This window comes from Eulemur rufifrons, chromosome 4 (assembly GCF_041146395.1).
Source record: "Eulemur rufifrons isolate Redbay chromosome 4, OSU_ERuf_1, whole genome shotgun sequence".
Classification (NCBI taxonomy): domain Eukaryota; kingdom Metazoa; phylum Chordata; class Mammalia; order Primates; family Lemuridae; genus Eulemur; species Eulemur rufifrons.
In genome coordinates, this window is record NC_090986.1 from 43,645,349 (window position 1) to 43,667,290 (window position 21,942).

The 21,942-nt window shown below is 37.7% G+C and overlaps 1 protein-coding gene across 1 annotated transcript in view; it reads right to left on the minus strand.

The window, feature by feature from the left end:
• PIBF1 (progesterone immunomodulatory binding factor 1) overlaps positions 1–21,942 on the minus strand; it is a 190,823-nt gene that overhangs the window by 43,105 nt on the left and 125,776 nt on the right. The window lies entirely within an intron of this gene.

The following is a 21,942-nucleotide window of genomic DNA, read 5'->3' on the forward strand; positions in this document are numbered from 1 at the left end:
AAATTTAAAGGTTTTAAAAATTATTAATCAATATAGCTATTTTTAATAATAATTGCTATAAATACGAAATAAAAATTTTAAATCAGCATCATAAAATATGTCTTCTTTTAATGAAATACATTAGCTAAAGATTAAAATCTTTTATTTGAGCTTTATTTCTACTCAAAATTATCACATAATTTAGTAACTTTTTCATTTCTTCATATTCCCTTCTTTGTTTTAAAAATACACAAGTTATGTATCTGAATCACTATCTATAATTAAATTTCCCCAAAATGTCATTAAAATATAAATAATGTAACATTTATCATTCTAGCCATTTGAAGGTATACAATTCAGTGGCATTAAGCACATACAAAATGTTGTGTAATCACCACTACTATCTATTTCCAGAACACTTTCATCAGCCTAAACAGAAACTCTGTACCCATTACGTAAAAACTCCCCATTTCCTTCTTCCCTAGGCCCTGGAAACCTCTATGCTATGCATTTGCCTATAGTAGATACCTCATATAAGTGGAATCATACAATATTTGTCCTTTGTTGTCTGTTTATTTCACTTAGCATAATGTTTTCAAAGTTCTTCCATGTGCACCATGTATCAGAACTTCATTCCTTTTTATGGTCAAATAATATTCCATTGTATGTTTATAGCACATTTTGTTTATCCAGTCATCTGTTGATGGACACTTGCGTTGTTTCCACTCTTTGGCTATTGTGAATAATGCTACTATGAACATCAGTACGCAAATACTGTATATGTTTGAGTCCCTGTTTGCAATATCTACCTAGGAGTGAAGTAGAATTGCTAGGTCAAATGGTAATTTTATAACTAATTTTTTGAGGAACTGCAATGGTTTTCCACAGCAGCTATATACTATTTTACATTCCTACCATTGAGGCATTTGGCTCCAATTACTCTACATCCTGGCTAACACTTGTTATTTTATGTGCATATTGGCCATTTGTATATCTTCTTTGGAAAATGTCTACTCAAGTCTTTTGTCCATATTTTGATTGTTTTGTTGTTGTGGAGTTGTTGGAGTTTTTAATATATTCTGGATAATAAATCCTTATTAAATACATAATTTGCAAATAATTTGTTTCATTTTGTGGGCTGTCTTTCATTCTTGATAATGTCTTTCGATATACAAGTTTTTGCATGTATGAAGTCCAATTTACCTATTTTGTTCTTTTGTGTCTGTTCTTTTGGAGAAATTACTGCCAAATTGAAGGTCATGCAAATTTTCTCCCATGTTTTCTTCTATGAGTTTTATACCCTCAGCTCTTAAATTTAGGTCTTTGATCCATTTTGAGTTAGTTTTCATATATGGTGTGAAGTTAGGGTCCAATTTCATTCTTTTGCATGTAGATACCCAGTTTTACCAGTCCCTTTGTTGAAAAGACTGTCCTTTTCTCATTAAATGGTTTTGGCACCCTTGTTGAAAACCATGGCCATATACATGAATTTTTATTTCTGGGCTCTCTATTCTATTCCATTGATCCATATGTCATCCTTACGCCAGTAGCACACTGTTTTGATTTCTATAGCTTTGTCGTAAATTTGAAATCTGAAAGTATGAGTCCCTTCAACTTTGTTTTTCCTTTTCAAGCTTGTTTTGGCCATTCAAGATCCCTTAAATTTTAGGATGGGTTTTTCTATTTCTATAAAAAATGCCATTGGGATTTTGACAGGGATTACACTTAATTTGCTGGTTGTTTTGGGTAGTATTGTCATCCTAACAATTTTAAGTCTTCCAATCAATGAACACAGAATGTCTTTTGCCTGTTTGTTTAAATTTATTCCAAAGTATTTTATTCTTTCTGATGCTATTGTGAATGGAATTGTGAATTTCTTTTTTAGATTGTTCATTGCTTGTGCACTATGTACAATTTTATATTATGCTTTTTCACATAAACTTATACCAGAATAATTATTCCAGGTTGTTGGAGTACTTGCATTATTAGTGGCTACAAAACTGTCTAGCAAGTCAATATACCATAATTTAATTACACTGCTTATAGTAATAGACATTTAGGATGTTATCAATTTTGGATTAGTGTAAGTAATACTACAACAAATCTTTTCTGTAGTGTAGATGTTTTTATCTTAAGTTAATATTTTTTGTTATTAAATTGTTTTCAAAACAGGAAAACTGAGTTAAGGGATATGACTAATTTATTTATTTTAGAGACAGGGTCTCACTCTGTTGCCCAGGCTCAAGTACAGTAGCATGATCTTAGCTCACTATAATCTTGAACACCTGCCTTGGCCTCCCAAAGTGCTGGGATTACAGGTGTGAGTCACCATACCTGGCCAGTATGACTATTTAATGCTTTTGACATATAAGTCCAAAGTTTTTTCTTAAAGGATTTTATTAAGTTACATACAACTCAACCCTAAATTTTTTTTGAGACGGAGTCTTGGTCTGTCACCCCAGCTATAGTACAGTGGAGTCATCACAGCTCACTGCAACTTAAACCCCTGGGCTCAAGCAAGCCTCCTGCTTCAGCCTGCCAAGTAGCTGGGACTACAGGCGCATGCCACCATACTGGCTAATTTTTTCTATTTTTATTAGAGACAGGGTCTTGCTCTTGCTCAGTCTGGTCTTGAACTCCGGACCTGAAGCGATCCTCTGGCTTCAGCCTCCCAGAGTGCTAGAATTACAGGCATGAGCCACATGCTTAGCCTCAAGCCTCCTTTTTAAATTTGTTTTTGCTTTTTTCCCCCCCTAAGCAAATGTAAAACGGTTGTCTCTACAGGATTAAATGCAGTGTTGTCTATGTCTGCAGGCCCCTATTTTGGTACATGATGAGTTCTTGAAAAAAGTATTCTACAGTTAGATAATCACAACAAAACTGGTGGATATCTATTATAAGGGTTAAGATGGTAGGAAGGGGGGTATTTTATTACACAGAACAAAATTATAAAAGTCCTAACTACTCTATGACCTTTAGACGCTCTTTGACAATAAATTTCTTGCCTTTTATATATGTTAGAAAAATTTCCTCCTCTTTCTTTCATGATTGCTAAATTTAATTGAGGCTAAAGCTTGGCTGTTTTCCTGGGACAAGAAATGCTTTGTATTTTTTTAAATGAATTTTATTTATGAGATCTTTATACTTTTTTAATATTAAGACCTAACATATTTTAGCATTTCAATTTTTTGGTTTTCCACTGATTTTAACAAAACAATGAGTGATTAGCAGCCTAGGTGCTTGAAGGAGCAGAGGACAGTAGGATGAGTGTAGTAGAAAGTATGGTGGGAAGTGGAAAGAATCAGGGAGAATATTTTTTTTTTTTTGAGACAGAGTCTCACTCTGTCGCCCGGGCTAGAGTGTCATGGTGTCAGCCTAGCTCACAGCAACCTCAACTCCTGGGCTCAAGAATCTTTCTGCTTCAGCCTCCCGAGTAGCTGGGACTACAGGCATGTGCCACCATGCCTGGCTAATTTTTTCTATGTATTTTTAGTTGTCCAGTTAATTTCTTTCTATTTTTTTAGTAGAGACGGGGTCTGGCTCCTGCTCAGGCTGGTCTCGAACTCCTGACCTCGAGCGATCCTCCCGCCTCGGCCTCCCAGAGTGCTAGGATTACAGGCCTGAGCCACCACACCCAGCCCAAGGGAGCATATTGTTAAAATGACAACCATGAGGTCCAGGTGGGTAAGGAGGACGCTGAAGCCCAGAGAGGGCTGATCAACTGTTAGAGAATATCTGCTTGCAGTTAGAGGCCTATTTTGTAAAAGTATTTAAATTATAAATTATCCATCTAAATTATATAGAAAAATTTCTTATGGTTATTTTAACTGTAGTCCAGGAAAATAAATCCCTCAAAGAAAAGGAACTGAGTAGTGAAAGAAAAGAAGACTTCATTTTTTAGAAAGACAGTTCATTATTGGGAAAGTAGAGACATAAAGAAAAAAATACTATGAATACTTTCTACAGTTTGGGTTTTAGCGTGCTTTTTCTTTGCTTTGGTAATCATTCTTTAAAATTTATTACAATGTCACTGGATTCTTATTATTTTACTAAGTTGCTTTATGAACATTCAAATATGCAGCTGGACAAAAATAAAGCTAAGTTCTACTAACCTGTATAACCAGTTTCTCTAGTCAATTAAATCAAACAATTGCCTTGACTTTGTTTTCACAGAACTGACCCTAACTGAATAAACTGAACTGACAAGTTGCTTTGTGTTTCAAAGTGCAGAATGGTCCATGTGTATGAAGGGGTGGGGGGTGAGGGCGGTGCAAGGGTTACGGAAGGACTAAGGGCATTTACAAATTGAAGTTAACTTCTCTATGGAATGAGCTGTTTAAAACCTACCAAATCTAATTTCAATTGTGCAAAAAATATCCCATAGCAGCATTCTTAATTATTCTTTTCAATTTTTTCATGCTAGCATTAACCTATATTGGTTTTTAATATTATAAGCAAAATTAAGGGTAAAAGACTTACTTTCAAAAGGTATTTTTAATATACAACCTATAACCTCCTCACTCTCTGAATAATAAAAACTATGATAGTGCTGTAAGTTTTAAGGATAGATTTCCTTATATACTTAGTTGTAGGCTTCTAAATACCCAGTCTATTTTCATTCCTCAGGAAAAAGTACATGTCTCTGTCTCTCAATAAAAAGTGACGCTAATTTCTATTTTTGAAATAAATGTATTTCCTCCAATACGGTTTTAAAAAGGCTTTGTGTAACTAGAATAATTACCATTCAAAAAGTTTTGCAATCTCTCACGTTGCCTATTGTTAGTAATGGTTTCCTTATAGGAAAGCCTTAGTAATTAGTGACTCAGGAATCATATACGTAATAAATGACTCAGGATTAAACTCATGACACAACATTTTATAGAATTGTTATTCCTTCTTTGTTTCAATAACCTGTACGTATGATTCAGAGAAAAGCAACACCTGATTAAAACATAATCATGTATTTTGATTCAAAGATTAATTTAATTTATACTTGGATGATAATCTCCAATTATAGATTTTCTCCTAAAATTTAAAAAACTAATATAAAGGTGGCTACATTTTGTTGTGTGCTTTTCCTAAATGCGGAATATTTTTCTTTGGGTGTTTTTTCACAGAAACTCCTGGAAATGGAGCTCTTTATTGCCAGGGACAAAATGAGCTCTGTTGAATGGAATTTAACATTGGGTTGCTTTCTGTGTATAAATATATACAAGTAATACTTTCTAGTAGCGGTGGCAGTTTGTAGTGAACCACTTGCATATCCTTGCTTAATCTTTTTGATCATGCTATGAATGTAAAATGCCTACTTGAGGTCCAATATGAGGCAACACTTTTGTACTACTTCCTTCTGTTCTTGATTACCGGGGAAAAGGTCAAAAAACAGTGACTTCTGGGCCCTACCTCAGTCCTACTGAAGCAAAATTTCTCCAGGTTAAGCCTTAGATTCTGATGATCAGCCAAATTTGAAGAACATAGTTCTAGTGATCTTGGGCTTGCTGCAGGCCAACTATTTTAGTAGGTAAATCATCTTACATCTTGAACTTACGATCCTCCCCATTAAAGCCAGTTCCTTTTCCCATGTCTTCATATGATTAATGACATCATCACCTTTAACAGAGGTAATATAAAATTTAACTGATACAGTTCAACCAATTAGGATACTGGTAAAACTCTGCTGTGCTAGGTTATGACCCCTTTGTTGCTGGACTGCAGGCAGGTCCAGGAGGGTCTCAGGAGAGGGGCCAGAACAGAAGGGATTGTGATGGAATTGGCAGTGGGGGGCTTAGTGGAACAGCTGTTTACCAATGTTTCTAAAAGTATTCTAGTATTTTAATAACCAGGAGCAAGTGCATGGTAGTTGATTATCATCCCTGCTTCTGGCCTTGAGATTCTCAAAATATTGTCCAGGGAGGAGGAGAAATCTGTAGCAGTGGGATGTTAAAATATTTGAGAGTGACCAACATGGAAGTCATTGAAATAGACAGGACTATAGAGCATTATTTTTTCAAAATGTGGCTTTTCATCACTTTTAATAAAATGCACATTTCTGGGCTTCATTCTACACCTACTTAATCACAATCTCTGATGGAAGAATCTAGAAACCTACATTTTAAATGAGCATCTTAGATGATTCCTTTTTTTTTTTTTTTGAGACAGAGTCTCGCTCTGTTGCCCGGGCTAGAGTGCTGTGGCATCAGCCCAGCTCACAGCAACCTCAACTCCTAGGCTCAAGCAATCCTCCTGCCTCAGCCTCCTGAGTAGCTGGGACTACAGGCATGTGCCACCATGCCTGGCTAATTTTTCTATATATATTTTTAGCTATCTATATAATTTCTTTCTATTTTTAGTAGAGATGGGGGTCTCACTCTTGCTCAGGCTGGTCTCGAACTCCTGACCTCAAGCGATCCTCCAGCCTTGGCCTCCCAGAGTGCTAGGATTACAGGCGTGAGCCACCGCGCCCGGCCTTAGATGACTCTTATACTTACTAATGTTTTAGAATCTCTGCTGAGGTGTAAGAACAGAGCAAAGGGCAGACACATGAGGGACGCCTACATTTAAAAGCAGATGAAGACATCAGCTAAGTAGACTAAAGAGCCATCTAAATTACAGGACAAGAGCCAGGGAGAATAGTGTTGTAATGCAAAAAGAGGACAGGATTTCTAGAATATCTATAATGTCATGCCATAGATCAAATTGGATGAGCTCTGAGAAGAGAACACCGGCCATTAGGAAGTCATTAATGACCACTGAGGAAGGGCATAGCTGATGGGGGAAGAGAGCAGAAGAAATTAAGTTATGACAGTCGGTTAACTTTCAAAAGTTACCTGTGCCAACAGACCTCCTCCTCACCATATATGTATGTGTGCATATATAAAGAAGGAAGACCAAAGAGAGTAAAAAGAGTAAGTGAAGATACTGAAAAATCCTTGGGTGAAAATAAGTTTAGATGACCCAACTGTAATAAGGAAAGGAGAGAGGATCACAGGATTGATTGATGGTTCTGGGGAGTAGAAGTCATCTGTGATGGAGATAATGGGAAACGGGACAGATACAGAAAAATAAAAACGCTGCGCAACAGCAGTGAGGGCCTAGTTGATGTTCAACAACATGAACTGGAAATGCTTCCCAGCAGTAAAAGTAATACATTTCCACAAGAATGGTTCAGCACGTTACCACAAAACCAAAGAATTTTCTCTCTCTCTCTCCTTCCTTCCATTAAATATTTATAGAGTAACTACGAGATTGTAAGATACTATGCTAAAGGCAGGGATTGTCAAGAAAAGCCTGATGGATGAATCTGGCAACAAAGCAATCCAGAATGCTAGTGAACTGTAGTATTCAGATGGTTGATAAAGTCCAAGGCTGGGTAGGAAGAAAAGTAAACCCAGGAGGGGCTTGACAGATTGGAAAAATATGAAAGAGTATATGAGACTGGGAGTTGTAATGAGTCCAAATAAAGGACAGATTTAGTGGGTATGAAAGGCCTGAGAGAGTTGATTAGAGTCAGAGAACAGATTTTTTAATTTCAAGTGTTTGCAGTTTCTTTCTCCTTCGCAGCTACCTCTGAGAAATTAATTTTAATTGAGAATGGGGCTTCAATTGTATAACAATGCTGACTGAGGGGGGTGTGTGTGGGTGTGAAGCATTTACATTATGATCTGCACACAGTTCTTAAATGAAAAAATTTATAATCACTCATGAGTTTTTAAGGTACAACCAGTTAGGTAAAAAGTTTAAATAATTACCTTACTTGTTTGATGTGTAAACAGAATATAATTTATACATAAGTCGTTGTTTTTCCCCACTTCAGTGGTGGTTGGCATTTGTCATGTACAAACAAACACACATGCACTTATATGCATTTGACCTGGTATTTGAACCCATAAAAGCCTAGCTTAAAGAACAAATTCTAGCATATTATTCTAAGTCCATGTTAACTGAAAATTTTCCAGAATGAGCCATCACAAAGACTTTTTGATTTAAGAACTTGGCAAGGTTAGACAGAGCCATTACAACAAAAGTGAACGTTTTGTCCATGTAACAAATCAATCATTCATATGGAAGATAAATACATGTTCATCATTATTAAACTAAACACGTTACTTTCTATGTAATTCCATATCAGAACAACCTCAAAACATAAGAAATAGGCTGAGCGCGGTGGCTCACGCCTGTAATCCTAGCACTCTGGGAGGCTGACGTGGGCAGATTGTTTAAGCTCAGGAGTTCGAGACCAGCCTGAGCAAGAGCGAGACCCCGTCCCTACTAAAAAAATAGAAAGAAATTATCTGGACAGCTAAAAATATATGGAAAAAATTAGCCGGGCATGATGGTGCATGTCTATAGTCCCAGCTACTCAGGAGGCTGAGGCAGTAGGATCGCTTGAGCCCAGGAGTTTGAGGTTGCTGTGAGCTAGGCTGACGCCATGGCACTCTAGCCTGGGCAACAGAGTGAGACCCTGTCTCAAAAAAAGAAAAAAACAAAAACATAAGAAACAGAGTAATAATAGTTAATAATAATTTCTACATGTTAAAGGCCATTTCTGGTACTAATTTTTTTTTTTTTTGAGACAAGGTCTTGCTCTACCACCCTGGCTAGAGTACAATGGTGTGATCATTGCTGACTGTACCCTCAAACTCCTAGGCTCAAGCTATCCTCCTGCCTCAGCCTCCTGAGTAGTTGGGACTACAGGTGTGCACTACCACATCCGGCTAATTTTTCTATTTTTTTGTAGAGGTGGGGTCTCGCTGTTGCTTAGGCTGGCTGATACCGTGTTATGATCATGTTACATATTACCTACCAGTCTGGTTTGTTCCAACAGCCTGTTTAAGTCTTCTTCATGAAACTTTATTATGCATCACTAATTTAACCAACTACTCATATCTAGTTATATTATAGCCCGTGTGGCCACAAAATATAGTAGAATGCTAACTTGAGGGATGAAGCACCACATGAAATACATGCACAGACACATGGTGAAAACTAAGTCTCTCTCAAATTCTTTAGTGTTAGAAAAAAGATCTGTTACCTATGTTAAGAAGTTAAGTTACAATTTATTTCTAGACAAAGTTACTTTCCAGAGGGTATTTTCCTGCTACTGACAAAACTAGGTGGAAAGACTAACAAACTGTACACAAGTGACAAAAGGTGGCCACAATCACTTACACAGAAAAATAAGTCACTAACATCCCCTCACTTTCCTTTCCTTTTCTCCTTTCTATCTTTTTTCTATCTGTGGTACTCAGATTCCATTCCCTGTCTCATCTTTCTTTCTTTTTTTTTTTTTTAAATAGACTATTTTTTGGTTTTCGGTTCACAGCAAAGTTGAAAGTAAGCCTCCTAACATTGACGTATCATCATTATCCAAAGTCTATAGTTTACGTTAGGGTTCACTCTTGGTGTTGTACATTCTATGGGCTTAGCCAAATGTACAATGACATGTATCCACCATTATTATGGTATCATACGGAGTACTTTCACTACCTAAAATCCCCTGTGCTCTGCCTATTTACCCTGCTCTTCTGGCAACCACTGATCTTTTTCATTGACTCCATAGTTTTGCCTTTCCCAAAATGTCAGACAGTTGGACTCATACAGTAAGTAGCCTTTTCAGATTGTCTTTGCCTGTTTTTATTTTATTTATTATTTTTTTTAGAGAAGGGGGTCTTGCTCTGTTGGCGAGATCATAGCTCACTGTAGCCTCCAGTTCCTGGGCTCAAGCAATTCTCCTGCCTCAGCCTACAGAGTAGCTAGGACTAGAGGCACATACCACCACACCTGGCCAAATTTTCTATTTTTTATAGAGATGGGGTCTCGCTCTTCCTCTGGTTGGTCTTGAACTCCTGGCCTCAAGCAATCCCCCTGCCTCTGTCTTACGAAGTACTAGGATTATAGGCATGAGCTACTGAGCCTGGCCTCTTCGCCAGTTTTTAAAAGCTATTTTTTTAGGCTGGGTGTGGTAATGCCTACCTGGCTGAGGTGGGAGGATTGCTTGCGCCCACGAATTCAAGGCTGCAGTGAGCCATGATAGTATCACTGCACTCTAGGCCGCGTGACAGTGCAAGACCCTCTTAAAAAAATACATAAATAAAAATAAAAGCTATTTTTTCCTCTTCTTTTTTTAGTTGTTTTTTTTCCCTCTTATTAGATGTTGAAAAACATAATCCATCTTAAAAACTGAAAACAACCATCTCATTTGCTGAGGAAATATTTCAGTGAAACTTATTTTATTTGGAACTTAACAAATATTTTACAAATGAGGACACTGAGGCATAGCGAGGTTAAACAACTTACCCAAGTTTACATAGCTAGTAATTGCCAGAACTAAAGTTTGAATCCAAGGAGTCTGGCTTCACAATCATGGCCTCAGCCAATACTCACTACTGTCCCTCAACAGAAAATAAAGCAATATTAAGTAAGAAGAATCCAAAATGTGAAGAGAAAAGAATCTCTCTCCTCTAATACCCCAAAATGAGGAAGGAGTATTAAAGGCACATGTATGCACACACATAAACAATAAAGAAACTTGACCAATTATCTACAAAGAAATATGCTTCACAGACATTCTTCCATGCTATAGATATCTGATTGCTTTTACCTGGGCACCTGTGTTCACGGTGCACCTACAGGCTCTTATGTCCCTTTCCTTGTTGCTTTGGTCACTTTCAGAAGATACTTGAGAACCATAGCATTTGCTTTAGACCTCTTGTATGCCTGCTGGACTAGGAACTATATGCAGTATGAATTTGTCACAATCCTCTTTCCAGCTTATTTTCCTCCCTATAACTTACCAGGTTCTAACTGATGATATATTTCACTTGAAAAAAATTCTTATTTCCCCAACTCCAATACAAACTCCAAAGGGCAGGAATTTTTGTGTGTTATTCACTGATCATCCTCAGAATCTAGAACAATGCCTGGCACTTAGTAGGTTATTTGCTGAAAGATTGAATTTGATTATCAGTACAGCTTAACACTTAACAAAAGTCATTTACTAAATGCACTTTACTTCTTATGCTGAGATAAATGGCATGATGGGCTAAAACATTTTATAATAACATTACCTTTATAAATTATTCTAACATAAGCTTTCTGTATATAAGAAGCCATAAAGAAACATTTATTTGGGGAAAAGTAACATGATTTCTACAATGGGAAATTTGCTATTTACTGGAGTTCCTTAAGAACTATGTAATTGAGTGATTAAAATGTTAACACATGGATACGAGGCCTTTAAAAAACTCAATAAAGTTCAAAATAAGATTTACTTTAAAGAAGGAATCACTATGGAATTAAAAGGGTATCTTTTTGTGATGATGAGGTCTAAATACTTCTCTAGATAAAAAATGATAATAGAGGCCCGGTGCAGTGGTTCACACCTGTAATCTTAGCACTTTGGGAGTCTGAGTTGGGAGGACTGCTTGAGGTCAGGAGTTCAAGACCAGCCTGAGGGAAACCTTTTCTCTATCAAAAATAGAAAAATTAGCTGGGAGTGGTGGTGAGCACCTGTAGTCACAGCTACTTGGGAGGCTGAGGCAGGAAGATCCCTTGAGCCCAGGAGTTTGAGGTTGCAGTAAGCTATGGATGTTGCCACTGCACTCTAGCTGGGCTGACAGAGTGAGACCCTGTCTCAAAAAAAAAAAAAAAAAAAAAAGAAGAAAAGAATGAAAATAATGGGGTTCTCTGAGCTTAGCTGTATATGTGTATTATAAATAATTTGGAGGATCAGAGTACAGACTAGAATTATTCAAGTTTGTAAATGGTACTAATTCCAACCAATGAGAAAAACCACAATAAATTTGTATAAGATTGTTCAAGGGGGTAGAAAAAGAACAGGACAAAAATATGGGAAAATATAACAATTGTTTCAGCAGCACACTGTGTTAATTCAAAATGATAAAGAGGTTGGATTAGTATTGCTCCTATAGGTGGGAGACATACACAACTGGGAAGCATTCTAGATTTTTATACCACATTCACACCTTCCCAGTTTACTTCCCATTAATTTAAAAAACAACAACAACAACAACAACAACAAAACCCCAGTTACACTGGCTGACTCTAACATGCTTTACTCATTTCTATATTGTCAACTTTCCTCTCTTCTTGATCCCTAAGCTACTTTCTCACACAGGATTCCATAAGAAGAAAATGCATTACATGTCTGTCCAGAACAATGTTTTTACATTCTGGATTGCAAGCAGTATTAAAACAAAAGAATAAAAGAAAAAAGAAACAGAACAGAATAGCAACTACCAGAACATACTACATGTGGTAAGGGTATTGATTCAGATACACACACACACAAATACACACATATATGTGTGTACTGGGTTGCTACATAAGGTACATTCTTACTATAGGTCATGGTCAAAAAAAGTATGAAAGCCATTTGTTTAGGTTAGTGGCTACATTTTTAATTATAAAGGACCAAATTCACATTCAAATCAGCCCCAATCCAAATCAGTCTCAGGTCAATTCTTTGGTCAGTTTTCTGAGGGTTTGATCACTTGGGGAAAATTTTAGAATTGAAGAGCAATGGTATCATATGTTACAGTACTCAATATGTTAACTATAGCCAACAACATATCCATCAAGAACCTAAGAGTAGACTGAGTAGATTTTCCATCTGAGTCATTTTTTCTATTCTTTGATTCTCCTCTGATATACTTGCCAACCTAGTGGAAGCTCACTCCGAGTTCCTTTCAGGCCTCAGGAAGTCTAGGCAAGCTGGCAAAGTCAGGGGTCTCATGCTCTGGAGATTCCAGATAGCCCAAGCAACACTCTTAATGGTTTCATGAAGTACCGTGACTGGCATTAAGCTCTCAAAATTATTAGCTATTGTTATTTATATAAATTCATAATTATATACATATAAATTCATATGATTTTATTTTAATAAAATATTTACTTAAAATTTGTAATAAAGACTATGTTATCATTGCTGTGAAATAATATGCTTATCTCCGTTTTTGTCTTACATATTATTGTTGCTTAATTTTTGCTTTTCTATTTACTGACTCAACTAATTTATCAGCAATTCATGTTTTCTAATTTTAATATAACAATTCTGGCTAATTTGAAGTTTTTCTTAAAATATGTAGTCTTTCACATTTCTCCTAAAATCCTTAGATTGTATGCAATTAAATATCCTTTTAAATTTGACAAGAACAATTGATTACACTTCAGAATTGTAGTTTTAGTACCACGTAACTCTTTATAGAAATTGCTTAAATTATCATTAAAAAATTTTACTATGTTAAAATTCATTTTTATCATTCATTCTTAATATTTCTATACAGGCAAAATAAGCATTATTTACTCCAATTCTATAACTACTATTTTCTTTAAAAATGGTTAGGTTTATTATAAAACTATAGTAGCACTATGACCAGAAATAGAAAAATAAATGAAACATAGGACAGCAGTAACATCCTGCACTTACTTAGTGATTAATATATGCCAGTTATTGTACTAAGTGCTTATCCTACATTGGATTATCTCCAATTCTCGGGGCAGACATGTACTATAGTATTATTACTTTAATCTTACAGGTTGAAAAATTGAGGCTTACAGAGGATAACTTGCCTGAAGTCATGTAAACGAGTCCGCCTAACTTGAAAGCTGTGGGCTTTTTGCCCCTTCCACCACAAGCAAACAAGAAACAAACAAAATCCCCACAATGCTGTCAATCAGTGTTGATTCTACCGATCTCATGTAACTTAAGAGTATTTTTTCCATAGTGTTGGTGGCTAGAGCTTATATATTTATATTCCTTTGCTCTGCTTCCATATGTAACAAAAAGCATGTGGTTGATTCTGTGATACTGTAAGTTTTTTTTCTTCTCTAATTAGCAGCTCTGATTCCACTGTCATCCTTTGGTCCTCTTGGTAAGGACTTCCACTCTGTTTCAGATTTATTCCAGTATCCCCCAATTCTCTAACATACTTTGACCCATCAAAACTGGAAATCAATCCTCCAACAAACATCTACTTGCTATTTACCATAAACAGACACTGTGCTAAGTGGTGTGGATATATAGACCAATAAAAACAGTCCCTCCCCTAAAAAGCTTGTAGATAGCCATGTCAACAATTGTTTATGGGAATATCTATCTTACCTATCCATGCATCCATCTATCTACCTACCTATTTTCTATCAATCATGGTATATATGGTATCACGGGGATACAGAAGTCACTTTTACCTGGGGTTCATAAAGGGCTTAACAGAACAGGTGACACTTGAAAGTGATCTTGAAAGATAAGTGTTTGTGATGTGGACAAGGCCATACTGGGCAAAGAGACTGGAGTGTGCAAAAAGCATGAAGGCATGAACTAGCACAGAGTGCATGGAGAACTGCAAGATATGTGTGTGTGTGTGTGTGTGTGTGTGTGTGTGTCTATGTGGTATAATGTATTAATAAAATGAAACTGGATATATAGGCAGGGGCTAGATAATGGAAGATCTGTATATCACTATTTTTAGAAAGCAGAGACAACTCTAAATGTGGAAGCAAGAACAGATTTACATCTAGAAAGAGCATTCTGGCAACAAGGTGGGGAACTTAAAAGATAGACAGTCATGCCAATCATGTGGTTACTAAAAAAATTCTGATGAGAGATGATAAGAGATTGTTCCAAGTCATCACCACTAGAGCAGGAGACTGATTATAGAGATGTTCAGAGGATGGTATGAAGAAAGCAGGGAGAACTTGATATGTGCTGAATATTCCTTTTGTACTCTTTGAATTATGATTATACACATACCACATACATATCTGATTTACTAAAAAAAGGTTATAACAAAAAGATACATTGTAGGTGATAGCTGAGGCCATGGAACAAGATGAAAGAAAATGCAGTATGAAGAGAACAGTGCCAAGACGGAATCCTGGGACATGTCAATATTTAGAGAAAAAGAAGTAAATAAAAGGAGACTGAAGGCGGGGCACGGTGGCTCACGCCTGTAATCCTAGCACTCTGGGAGGCCGAGGCGGGTAGATTGAGCTCAGGAGATCGAGACCAGCCTGAGCAAGAGCGAGACCCTGTCTCTACTATAAATAGAAAGAAATTAGCCAAACAACTAAAAATAGAAAAAAATTAGCCGGCCATGGTGGCACATGCCTGTAGTCCCAGCTACCTGGGAGGCTGAGGCAGGAGGATCGCTTGAGCCTAGGAGTCTGAGGTTGCTGTGAGCTAGGCTGACACCACGGAACTCTAGCCCGTGCAACAGAGTGAGACTCTGTCTCAAAAAAAAAAAAAAAAAAAAAAGGAAACTGAGAAGTAGGAAGGTAACAAAGTGGTGGGAGGGGACAGCAAGTGAAGACCTGGGGACAGGAGAAATGACAGGAGATGAGGATGAGAAATAGGCAGTAGGTTAGGATCAAACTGGCCTTCTATGCAACGCTAAAGAATCTGGACATTGTCTGGTAGGCAAGGGACATTTTAAAATAGTATGCCATGATCAATAACATGGAGGACAGTTTTGGTTAAGAGAAAGATTTTATTTATTATTACTTTTTAAGTTGACACATGAAATTATACATATTTGGCCAGGTGTGGTGGCTCACGCTTGTAATCCTAGTATTCTGGGAGGCTGAAGCAGGAGAATTGCTTGAGCTTAGGAGTTTGAGACCAGCTTGAGCAAGACTGAGACCCCATTTCTACTAAAAATAGAAAAAATTAGCCAGGCGTGGTGGCGTGTGCCTATAATCCCAGCTACTCAGGAGGCTGAGGCAAGAGGATCACTTGAGCCCAGGAGTTTGAGGTTGCTGTGAGCTAGGCTGATGCCATGGCACTCTAGCCCGGGCAACAGAGCAAGACTCTGTCTCAAAAAAAAAAAAAAAAAAAAAAAAAAGATAAAAAGAAAAAAACCCAAAAAACATATTTATGGTACATGTGATATTTTGATACATGTATATAATGTGTAATGATCAAATCAGGGTATTTAGGATATCCATACCCTCAAACATTTATCATTTCTTTGTGTTAGGAACATTTCAAATCATCTAGCTATTTTGAAATACACAATATTGTGTTTTTCTTTTTTTTCATTTTTTAGAGACAGGGTCTCACTCCGTCACCCAGGCTGGAGTGCAGTGCTCTGATCATAGCTCGCTGTAACATCAAATTTCTGGGTTCAAGTGATCCTCCTGCTTCAGCTTTCTGAGTAGCTGGGACTACAGGTGTGCAACACCACAACTGGCTTATTTTTTTAAAATTTTTGTAGAGACAGGGTCTTGCTATGTTGCCCAGACAAGTCTTGAACTTTTAGCCTCAAGTGATCCTCCTGCCTTGGCAAATTATTAACTATAGTCACCCTACTCTGCTATCTAATACTAGTACTTATTCCTTCTATCTAACTGTATGTTTATACCTATTAGTCAAAATCTCTTCATTCCCTACTCCTCTACCCTTCTCTGCCTCTAGTAACTATCATTCTACTAGCAGACAGACTTCTGATGGACTGACGAATTAAACTTCACTTGCAAAATACAAAATAATTCAGGCAATGTAGTACCTCATTTAACTGTTTTTTTTTTTTTTAGGTCATTGTTCTTTTTTTTTTTTTTTTTTTTTAATTTTTATTTTTTGAGACAGAGTCTCACTCTGTTGCCCAGGCTAGAGTGAGTGCCGTGGCGTCAGCCTAGCTCACAGCAACCTCAAACTCCTGAGCTCAAGGGATCCTCCTGTCTCAGCCTCCCGAGTAGCTGGGACTACAGGCATGCACCACATGCCCGGCTAATTTTTTCTACATATATTTTTAGCTGTCCACATAATTTCTTTCTATTTTTTTTTTTTAGTAGAGACAGGGTCTCGCTCTTGCTCAGGCTGGTCTCGAACTCCTGAGCTCAAACGATCCGCCCACCTCAGCCTTCCAGAGTGCTAGGATTACAGGCGTGAGCCACCGCGCTCGGCCTGTATCATAGTTTAAATGTCAGCGTCCCCTAGTTTTCCCCTCAGTGAGACATAAAATAATGGAGTTTTGTTCACATCAATGAAGTTTTAGAAACACGGTGGGAAGGTTAGCTTTGAGGTTTAATGAGATGTAGTTCTTTTAGGACTGTGTGAAAGGTACATGAGTCTCCCCCTTTAAAATGCTGAGGTGAGGTCCTATGAGTCGTGTGTGCCACAGACTCCTTCCAAGAGATTGGGATCGCTGGGGATGCTGGCGGAACAGGCCCAGCAATTGTCAGGGGCAGAGGAATGGGTCAGGCAACTCAAAGGACACAGGCAAATGTTTTATTTATAGTAAAAGTACTTACTTTTACTATGTTTGTAGAGATCATGTATTCCAATTTTACTAGTATTTACTAGAACATACTGGCAAGTATTACCAAGACTCTACCAAGCAGCAACTCTCCTTCAGTCACATCTTTTGTCCCTGCCTGAGCATATATTAGACACCATTCCTCAGTTCCAAAGTTTCCAAATGCACATTTTGCATTTTCAGATGCTTCTGAATTTTTCCTATAGCAAAATCCTTTTCTGTTATTCTGGAAACTTCCATATTCCTTTAATATATTTGATCATAATAATGAAATAGAGGGGAGGTACAGCAGGGAGGGAGGGAAGGAGAGAATGCCACATATACACAGTACAGAGAGGGAATGTGAACTGAATGGATATCTCCCATCCATCCTAGAACCTCAGTGCCTCCTCCATAATTATAACCAAAATCAATGATTATTACTTTGGTGTGTATCATTCCAAATATCTCCATGAATATATCATGAGCATGTATATGAATATGTATGTGAGTATGCACGTATATACTTCCTTGGCAATGAAATTTTGGATGACAAATAATATTGCTCCAGAATATAATCTTTGATTTAAGATATGTTTAAAGATATGTTTTGTTTTCCTCTGTTTTTTGAGACACAGTCTTGCTCTGTTGCCCGGGCTAGAGTGCCATGGCATCAGCCTAGCTCACAGCAACCTCAAACTCCTGGGCTCAAGCAATCCTCCTGCCTCAGCCTCCCGAGTAGCTGGGACTACAGGCATATGCCACCATGCCCGGCTAATTTTCTATATATATATTTAGCTGTCCATATAATTTCTTTCTATGTTTAGTAGAGACAGGGTCTCGCTCTTACTCAGGCTGGTCTCGAACTCCTGAGCTCAAACAATCCGCCTGCCTCAGCCTCCCGGAGTGCTAGGACTACAGGCGTGAGCCACCGTGCCTGTCCTATAGATGTTTTTAAAAGTAGGTTTTTCTACTTATTTTCAAAATCTTTTTTGCTGTTGTTGTTTTTTTTTTTTTTTGAGACAGTCTTACCCTGTTGCCCTGACTAGAGTATAGTGGCATCATCACAGCTTACTACAACCTCAAACTCCTAGGCTCAAGCGATGCTTCTACCTCAGCCTCCTGAGTAGCTGAGACTACAGGAGTGTGCCACTATGCCTGGCTAATTTTTTCTATTTTTTGTAGAGATGGGTCTCGCTGTTGCTCAGGTTGGTCTTGAACTCTTGACCTCAAGCAATCCTCCTGCCTCAGCCTCCCAGAGTGCTAGGATTATAGGCGTGAGCCACCACGCCTGGCCTATTTTCAAAATCTTTATAAACTTACATAGGTTCCATGGGTGGGCTAGATCTAAATCTAATCAATATTTACTCTATGCTTATTATAAGTTAGATACTGTGTTGGTCACCAAATCTATGCTAACAAACAAAAAAAACTATTCAGGCCGGGTACAGTGGTTCACATCTGTAATCCTAGCACTTTGGGAGGCCAAGGCAAGAGGATCACTTGAGGCTAGGAGTTCAAGACCAGCCTGGGCAACAGAGCAAGGCCCTACATCTACAAAAAAATTAGCTGGGCATGGTGGTGTATGCCTGCAGTCCTAGCAACTGGGAGGCTGAGCTGGGAAGACTGCTTGAGGCCAGGAGCTCAAGACTGGCCTGGACAATATAGTGAGACCCTTATCTTTACCCAAAAAAAAAAAAAAGTAGATGAACATGATGACATGTGTCTGTAGTCCCAGCTACTCAGGAGGCTGAGGTGGGAAGATCAGTTGAGCCCAGGAGTTTGGGGCTGCAGTGAGCTATTATGAAGCCACTGCACTCTAGCCTTAGCAATAGAGCAAGACCCTGTCTCAAAAACAAAACAAAAAACCAAACCAAAACAAAACAAAACCCCCCCCAAATAAACAAAAAACCCTCAAAGAAAAAACCAAAAAAAATCAATAGATTCTAAAAAATTCAACAGATTTTCAAAAATTACTAAGTAATACATGTGGGTTGTAATAAATTAATACAATTCAAAAATACCTAAGGTAACTTTGGGAAGCAGAGGCAGGAGAATCGCTTGAGCCAGGAGTTTGAAGCCGCAGTGAGCTATGATCAGGCTACTGCACTCTGGCCTGGGCGACAATAGCAAGACCCTGTCTCTAAAAAAATTAAAAAAAAAAAAATGTCTAAGGTAAAAATTAGTTATTTCTCCCAACTCCACTCCTAATCCCAGAGGTGACCACTATTTGATGTTAGAGAGAAATACGGATGGCCCTGGAGGCTACTTCCTACTCTTTTAGGAGAGGCTGATCTGAGCTACGAAGCTCCGGAGGTTCCCTCTTCCATTGCTACATGGCTCTCAGATGTTCCCTGTCCTTTTCCTCTTTAAAAGTGTAGAATGTATGGGTAGAGTCCCTCTATCAGAGCCCTCTCAGTGATGCTCCCAGAGTATCTATGCCAGGCCTAAGCACACTCTCCTGTGGGAAGAGAACTCGGGGATGGTGTGTACTCTGTTAATTCTCTGCCTGTAAGTTTACACCAATAAAGCTTATTATATATTTACAATGCATGACTAGTGGTATTTGTGTCCCCTTGGCATGATACATTTTCTGACTTTTTTCATTTTCTCTATGCTTAAACAGAAACACAATCCCATGTGTTTCTGTACACACACATAAATATATTAAAGCCAAAATAGAAAAACAATGCATATTATTCTGCAATTTGCCTTTAAAAAATTTATCAATATGGTATGAGTATCTTTTAAAGTTAGTACATATGATCTACTTGACCTATGAATCTTAAAGTCTCTTTCAAATCTAGCAATGTACAGTTTTGTAACAAATTATTACCTGGATTCCACTAAGTGCCTTCTAAGTACAAAATTCCAGGCAGCTAAACCTTGCCATGTGGTCCCTGGTGATTGTGTATCTCTCATTTTCTAGATAAGCTTTCTGAAATGAAGTTAGCTGTAACAGATAAACCTCTGAGTGCTTATAGCAGGAAAAATAAGGCCTTTGTGAACAAGATTGTACATGTTAGGAGTGCAAGACCATGTCTATTTTGTCATCAGTGGTTGAATATAGTGAAAGTTTGATAAACATTTACTGAATAACTGGAAAGAGATCAAGCATCAAAGTTTAAGGCAGGTAAGGAAAATCAGTTCTTGGTGGTGGTAACAAGGCATGCTTTATGACTCGGGCTAGATTTCTTTAACAAAGCCCACATCAACACTCCACTATATATTTAATATATACCTTTTTTCCCCTCAGAGACCGGGTCCTGCTCTGTTGCCCAGGCTGGAGGGCAGTCGCACAATCATAGCTCACTGTAGTCTCAAACTCTCAGTGATCCTCCTGCCTCAGCCTCTAGAGTAGCTAGGACTACAGGCATGTGCCACCACTTCTGGCTAATTTTTAAATTTTTTTGTAGAGACAGGTCTTGCTATGTTGCTCAGGCTGGTCCCCAGGCATCAAGAGATCCTCCCACCTCAGCCTCCCAAAATGTTGGGATTGCAGGCATGAGCCACCCTGCATGGCCTCAAAACTCCACTCTTAACTAAATTTGGTGGTTTCTTGAGAACGAGTTAGTGAGCATACATAAAAATTCAATTAATTTTATTTTCTGTTTTACTGAACCAAGTAGGTGAAACAATGGTCTAAAGACATTGGACATCAAGCATGAAGGTCAGTAATCCCTGAGACAACAGAAAACAAACAAGGTGAACCCTATGATTGCCCAGTTTATTGCCTGGAGGTTTCTAGGCTGTGGCCCAGGGAAGGGGAATTAAGGAAGAGACTGTCAAACTCCCTGAGTTAAGGAGCTGTTAACAGAAGTAAAAACCAGGGTGGCTACAGTTCATATGGCAGAGTACTGAAGAAAAGAAAAGAGAGCTGCACAGAGAGAGAACTCTGAAATTCTATGGACAGTCCCCCTTTAGCATTCACTTGGCACTCAAAAGTGCATGTGTGTAAAGAAACTAGCAGAGACTGGAGACAGAACTACTGACAAGATTAGTGGGAACAATCTCTGAAGCTAACGTGGGCCAGGAATAGTGCCTACTCCAACCAGCCAAAGTAGAAAACCTGATAATTCATAGGACATGGAGTATAGTATTCAAAAGGATTTTGTCACAATAATGGGGAAAAAAATAAGCATTAAATAAACCTTTCGCTGCCTACAGAGGCTTAAAAGCAAGACCTGAAAGGACCAAACTGTTCCTAAGAAACTTAACCACGTCCCAAAACAAAGCTAACAAAAACTTAACGGAATATAAAGATATCTAGCACCAAGGTAAAATTCACATGTCTGGCATTTAGTTAAAAACTACTAGGTATGCAAAAAAAAAAAAAAAAAAGAAAAAAAGAAAAACAAATAAAACAACATGTGATACATAATAAGATAAATCAACTTAATTTAAACCAACCAAGAAATGACAAAATAATAGAATTAAAAGACAAGGATATTAAAACAGTTATTGAAAGTGTATAAGAAAACAAAGTTTGAGAATGTTAAGTAGAGATTTGGAAGATATAAAAAAGATCCAAATTGAACTAGAAATGAAAACTTCAATATCTGAGACAAAAAACACTGGATTGGATTAATAGCAGATTATACACTGGAGAAGAAAAGATTAGTGGACTTGACATAATAAGAGAAATTATACAAAAGGAAAGGCAGAAAAAAGACCAAAAAAAAAGAAACAGAACATCGTTTGTTCTATTGTA